Source organism: Papaver somniferum, chromosome 3 (genome assembly GCF_003573695.1).
Source record: "Papaver somniferum cultivar HN1 chromosome 3, ASM357369v1, whole genome shotgun sequence".
NCBI lineage: Eukaryota > Viridiplantae > Streptophyta > Magnoliopsida > Ranunculales > Papaveraceae > Papaver > Papaver somniferum.
The window spans coordinates 176,736,876-176,742,299 of record NC_039360.1 but is presented as its reverse complement, the minus strand read 5'-3'; the positions used below and the strand labels follow the sequence as shown (position 1 = coordinate 176,742,299).

General features: G+C 33.4%; 1 long non-coding RNA gene across 4 annotated transcripts; it reads right to left on the bottom strand.

Annotated features, from left to right (window-relative positions):
• Positions 1–1,409: 1,409 nt before the first annotated feature.
• On the bottom strand, positions 1,410–4,349 carry LOC113358110. Of its 4 annotated transcripts, none has more exons than XR_003364210.1 (4): positions 2,918–4,349; positions 2,679–2,824; positions 1,680–1,965; positions 1,410–1,583 (listed from the first exon to the last, which is right to left on the bottom strand). It is a non-coding gene; the product is annotated as an uncharacterized LOC113358110 (long non-coding RNA). The 4 variants fall into 4 exon arrangements; XR_003364208.1 differs by having other exon boundaries at positions 1,410–1,965; positions 2,918–3,353; positions 4,048–4,339; XR_003364209.1 differs by having other exon boundaries at positions 1,410–1,965; positions 2,918–3,344; positions 4,048–4,339.
• Positions 4,350–5,424: the final 1,075 nt, after the last annotated feature.

Genomic DNA, 5,424 nt, shown 5'->3' with positions numbered 1-5,424 from the left:
CCTTCGTGTTGATCATCTTCATCTTCAGATTAAGTAATTCGTAGTATTCGAATCATTCATCACATACTCAATCACTTTTCAGGTATTTGATTTTGTTTTTGTTTTTGATTTGTTATTGTGATCTTTTAGAGTTTCTTTTGATGATGAAACCTAAGTTTATGATTTTGTGTTTTGTTGATGTTTTTGTGTTCTGTTGATGTTCTTATGAAATCTACGATCTATTGGAATGAAACCCTTATTATATTTACGATTTCATTATGTTTTTCAATTTTTGTTGTTGCTGTTATTCTCATCTAGTGAAATCTTTTTCGTTTTCATACTTTGTCCTACAGATTATGAAGCCTGTTTCGGCGGTTATCTGTCACAAAGAGGATACATTGTTGTATCGTATTGGTCTAAAAGAATCTGTTGCTAATATGAAGGCAAGTATATGTTCAAGTTGGTGTGAATTCTCTCCTCTTTCTATGGAAATCTTTCACATAGTTGGTGATCAGCTAAAGGTAAACCAATCTGATTTTGATCTTCAATCAGCTGCTTTATTTACTTTGTTTCATAACCTTCCAACTCTTCAGTTGCATGTAAGGCATAAATCTGAGCGTTCTAGTTCAAGAAGTTCAAGGATTATAGATATTGACCAGCCACGAAGTTCTGAAATTATATTTTTTGAGAAGCCAAGAGTTGATTATGATGTTACAAATAAAGTGAAAGAACCGTAAGGTCTGCGCATTGGTTAGGCCTTTTTAAGGGTGTTGAACAATTATTTCCCGGAGTTGTTCAACAAGTTCGTTGTGATATAATGAAATATCACGTGACATCAGGTTATTCATTCAAAATGACAAGGAATGAAAAGTTGAGGATCGATCGGTGCATGTTGTGCTAAGAAAGATGAGGAGAAATGTAAATGGCATTTATATGCCGTGTCTATTGATAATTTTGAAGGAAGTCCTTTTATTATCTAAGGAATCAAGTAATTAGCATACCCGTTGTGGTGGATTTCTTAACAAACCACATGTATCGAAGAAACTAATTAGTGACTTGATATCATTAGATATTTTTTTGACTGTTCTTTTTCATGTTTTTTACAAGTAAACCAATGCTAATTTGTTGCAGAAGTTTTCATTTTAGATCTTGCCAGAGAATAAGTAGCTTTGATGAAATTTGTCAGATTTTGCAGGCCTTTATAATTTGGTGCAACCAAAGTAGGTTTCATCATATTTTTTTGGAACCATTTTTGGGATCATCATATTTTGGTGGAACCTTTTTTGGTTTCATCACTGTTTTACTGTCATTTTTCTTTTGCATCTTTGACAACATAAAAGATAATATTTGCTAAGATAAAATTAATTATTGGAATTCTGAAGACCTGCTGTTACAGAAAAATTAGACATCATATTTCTGTAGAAATAAGCTTTAGGGGACTACAACTGATATCTTTTTATATAAACTGTAATTTGTCACCATTACAATCAGTAGATAACCATTTTACACACAGTAGCTACTACGAGTATTATTGCCAGCAATGATTCTTCTTAGCAAACATTATCTTTTATGATGTCAAAGATTATCTTCAAGTAAAACTGAATCTGCAAGAAAAACTGTAAAAAATTAATAAATTGGGCACCACATGCGAGTATTATTTCCAGCGATGATTCTTCTTCTTCAGAAAGCACATTTTTTACCAGTGGTCCTAAGCTTTTCAATCAGATTTTGTGCCCATTGATAGTTGTCTTTATAAGAGTTCACTTCACCGATAACACCAACATTGTCTTCATTTTGTCCACGCAGTTCACTGCCAGCACCAACATTGACTTCATTTTTGTCCAGGCACTTCACTGCCACGACCAACATTTTCAACATCACCAACCGACACTTCTTCAACAACAATATCTTTTTATTCTATGCGCTCGACCAAGCGCATTTCTTGTTTGTCAGCATGAATGAACCCTTGCAGCGACCGATATTCATCTGCAATGCACAAGAAAAAATGGTTTTGGTTAGAATTTTTGTTGTAACCAAAATTGGTTTCAGCTAGAATTGGTGATGTAACTAAAATTGGTTTCATCAAAATAGTAAAGCAATATAGATGGATACAGATTGAGATGAAGTTCAAGCAGTAAAACAAAGATATGCATATAACAAAGAGTATAAGGGAATGAATGCAAAAAAGCCATCAAGAGTTTAAGATATCACTTAAAACAGGAGTGCATATATCACAACAATCAACACAGAGTACATGCACACATGACAGTCGTTCCGGAAACTACCACATTTCTATGTTGATGAGTTCCCAAGAAGACTTTCAAAAAACTACTAAAGTTGATATTAAAGAAGATGTTGATAAGTACCCATACTACAAAAAAGTGATCAAATATTAAAATTAAGCTAGTTCAACGCAATCGCTCCCACCCATTTATCACTTTTACTACCTATATTACTACAGAAAAGGTAAGCCAACATTCATTCAAAAAATGACTATCTGTTAGTCTATAGTAGTTAACTAAGTTGTATTAAGAATATGATCTTCAAAGGTGACTGATGCAAACAGAAATAACGTTCTTAAGGTTGAGCTTAACTAAAATCTAAGAACTTAATCATTTTTGCTGTAACCAAAATTGGTTTCAGCTAGAACTTTTGACGTAACCAAAATTGGTTTCATCAGAATAGTAAGTCTTCTTTACCTTTAATTAAATTCCTGGGTGTTCTCTAAGATCCTCGAATTTATCCAATATTTGGTAGCATATTCCACCAAGGTTCCATCTAGTAAACCTTGGATACATGTCCCATCCTTTTGTTCTGCGATGTAAGACATCTCTGCCAACTAATACTGAAAAAAGAATGAGAAACAATATTCAAACTAAGAATCAAACCCGTTAAAAACAAACAACTTATGAATCAAAAGAAACAAAACTTAACTTACCAGCAGCTAAATGATGCAACCCACTACATTTTCAACGTCTTTGGATGTTATTATCCACTCAATTAGATACTCATGAAACTCAATTAGATACTCATGAAACACGTCCGGCCAACACACCTTATTCATCTCAAATACCAAGTACAAGTACTTTGCAGCTAGAGTTTACCCACCTTTGTTGGGGACGAATACACAAACCAAAAGGTAGAAAAAGAATAACTTGACGAAGTCATCAGCCTTGGTTTCATTTGCAGCAGCTTCCAGCATACGACTCTTAATTGGATATACCATCATAGAGCGACTTGAAGAAACACCAAAATGGACATGAAACCAGAGCCTTCATATTCAGTTTTTTGTTGTGTATCAAAGCTTTTATCTCAGGTGCTAGCGCACACAAATAATGCAACAACACCTATACGGCTCTGTTTCTCTTTTTTTCCTTGTTGTGAAACCAAAAGTAAACCATAAGCGAATAATAAAACAAAAATGATAAAACTAATTTTGGTTGCATCTACAAAACCATTGAACAAAATCACCAACAAAGTTAAGCGATCACATATGAAAATGATGAAACCAATTTTGGGTTCCACAAAAAAAAAACCATTGATGTAAATTTTGGTTTCATCGAAGAAACCAATGATGAAAATCACCGACACAGTAAAGCGAATCATAGATGAAAATGATGATACCAATTTTGGTTTCACCGAAGAAACCATTGATGAAAATCACCAACACAGTAAAGCGAATCATAGATGAAAATGATGATACCAATTTTGGTTTCACCGAAGAAACCATTGATGAAAATCACCAACACAGTAAAGTGAATCATATATGAAAATGATGAAAACCAATTTTGGTTTCATCAAAGAAACCATTGATGAAAATCGATTATGAAACTAACAGAAAATCAATTACGAAAGTAACAATATTGAAGGGAATGAAACCTAATTATGACACTAACAGAAACCTAATTATGAAACCACTGATGAAAGCTATTTTATGCAAAATCGGTGACGAAACTAAAATTTGTGAAACCAAAAATCACAGGTTAAACATGCATGTTGATTTTCAACCATCACAGAAGAACAATGAAACAACGAAGAATAGTAAAACAAAATTAGGTTTCGATTTACCTTTTGGAGATAGTTTGACCGTTTTCTTAAGATTTTTCTTCATCTTTTCATCTTTCTTTTTCTCTTGCTTCTTCACCATTTTTTGATTTACGTCAAAATCAAAATGAAAAACTTAAACCTAATTTTATTTCAATTAAGGTTGGCTTTCTTGTTATTGAGTTCACAAAACTGTTTTGCGGTATAAGAAGAAGAAGGAATCAAAATTGGTTTCAGATCTAGGTTTTTTGTTTATGAGGGGAAGAGAAGAGAAGATTCAGAAACTGTTACGAAAGAAAGGAGATGTAAATGAGGTGCGGTTTATTTTCGTGGGCTAAAATATATTGATGGGTAGTTTAGACAGTTGAGGTCAAATAGGGTTTTTGTGTTATTTTTGTGTTGATGGGTTTATCGTAGATGGATAGTGACACATTTGAGGTTATAATCCACGGCCTGGTTGAATAAAGAGAAAAAAAAAAGTTTCCGACTGATGCGAAAGCTTTAGGAGGGTACTTATTTTGGACATGTCAAGATAAACAATTGGACGGTGACTTTTAAATATACCCTAATTCGGATGGAATTTCAAGTGGCATGGAGTATGCCCGACCAATATTTTGCAGGAACCAATTACTGACCAGACATCGTTCGAAACAGGACCATGAAAAAGCCAAAGGCTAGAGCGCCTAGTAGTCAACAATACCTAGTGGGATAGTAAAGAAAAAATGGACAAATACATAAAGTTATAAGGAAAATATATAATTATATATATATTCATTTTATCTAGTGTTACAATTATCAAAGATTATAAAAGTGTCGTTGACTTTTTGACAAAGAAGAGTAAAGAAATTATATGGGAAGCTGAAAACATTGTTAAAGAAATAAAAAAGACTTTGGATTCTCTTCCCCGGATTAAGGTAAGATATATTAACAGAAAACATAATTCTGCAGCGGATACTCTGGCAAAATAAACGAGGATAAAAAGTCTACAACATCTTTGAATATGCATTAAGGAAAAATTAGTACATCAAGTTTAATGTCTAGTACTTTTGACACAATTGACATTGTAAATCTTTTTGCTGATGGTGGATTTTAGTTCAGGGCAAAAGTTGTAAAACCAGTATTTTATGTGCTGACATCCTGCAAAGGATAAAGCCATTTGATAAGCGATGAGCACAGAAAACCTCTCGCTTTATTTATTTGAAGCAATTCGATAAACACACAAGATTTACCTAGAATTGTGCATGTAGCAACAATCCCAAATATTCTGTGAATTTATAGCATTATTAATTAATGCATGATTTACCTAGTATTTCCTATGTTGTTCCTTGCCGAACTCTCATTACTAGCATGACATGACGACCGAGTGTTCACTCTCAGCAGAGTAGCATGAATCTCCGTGCC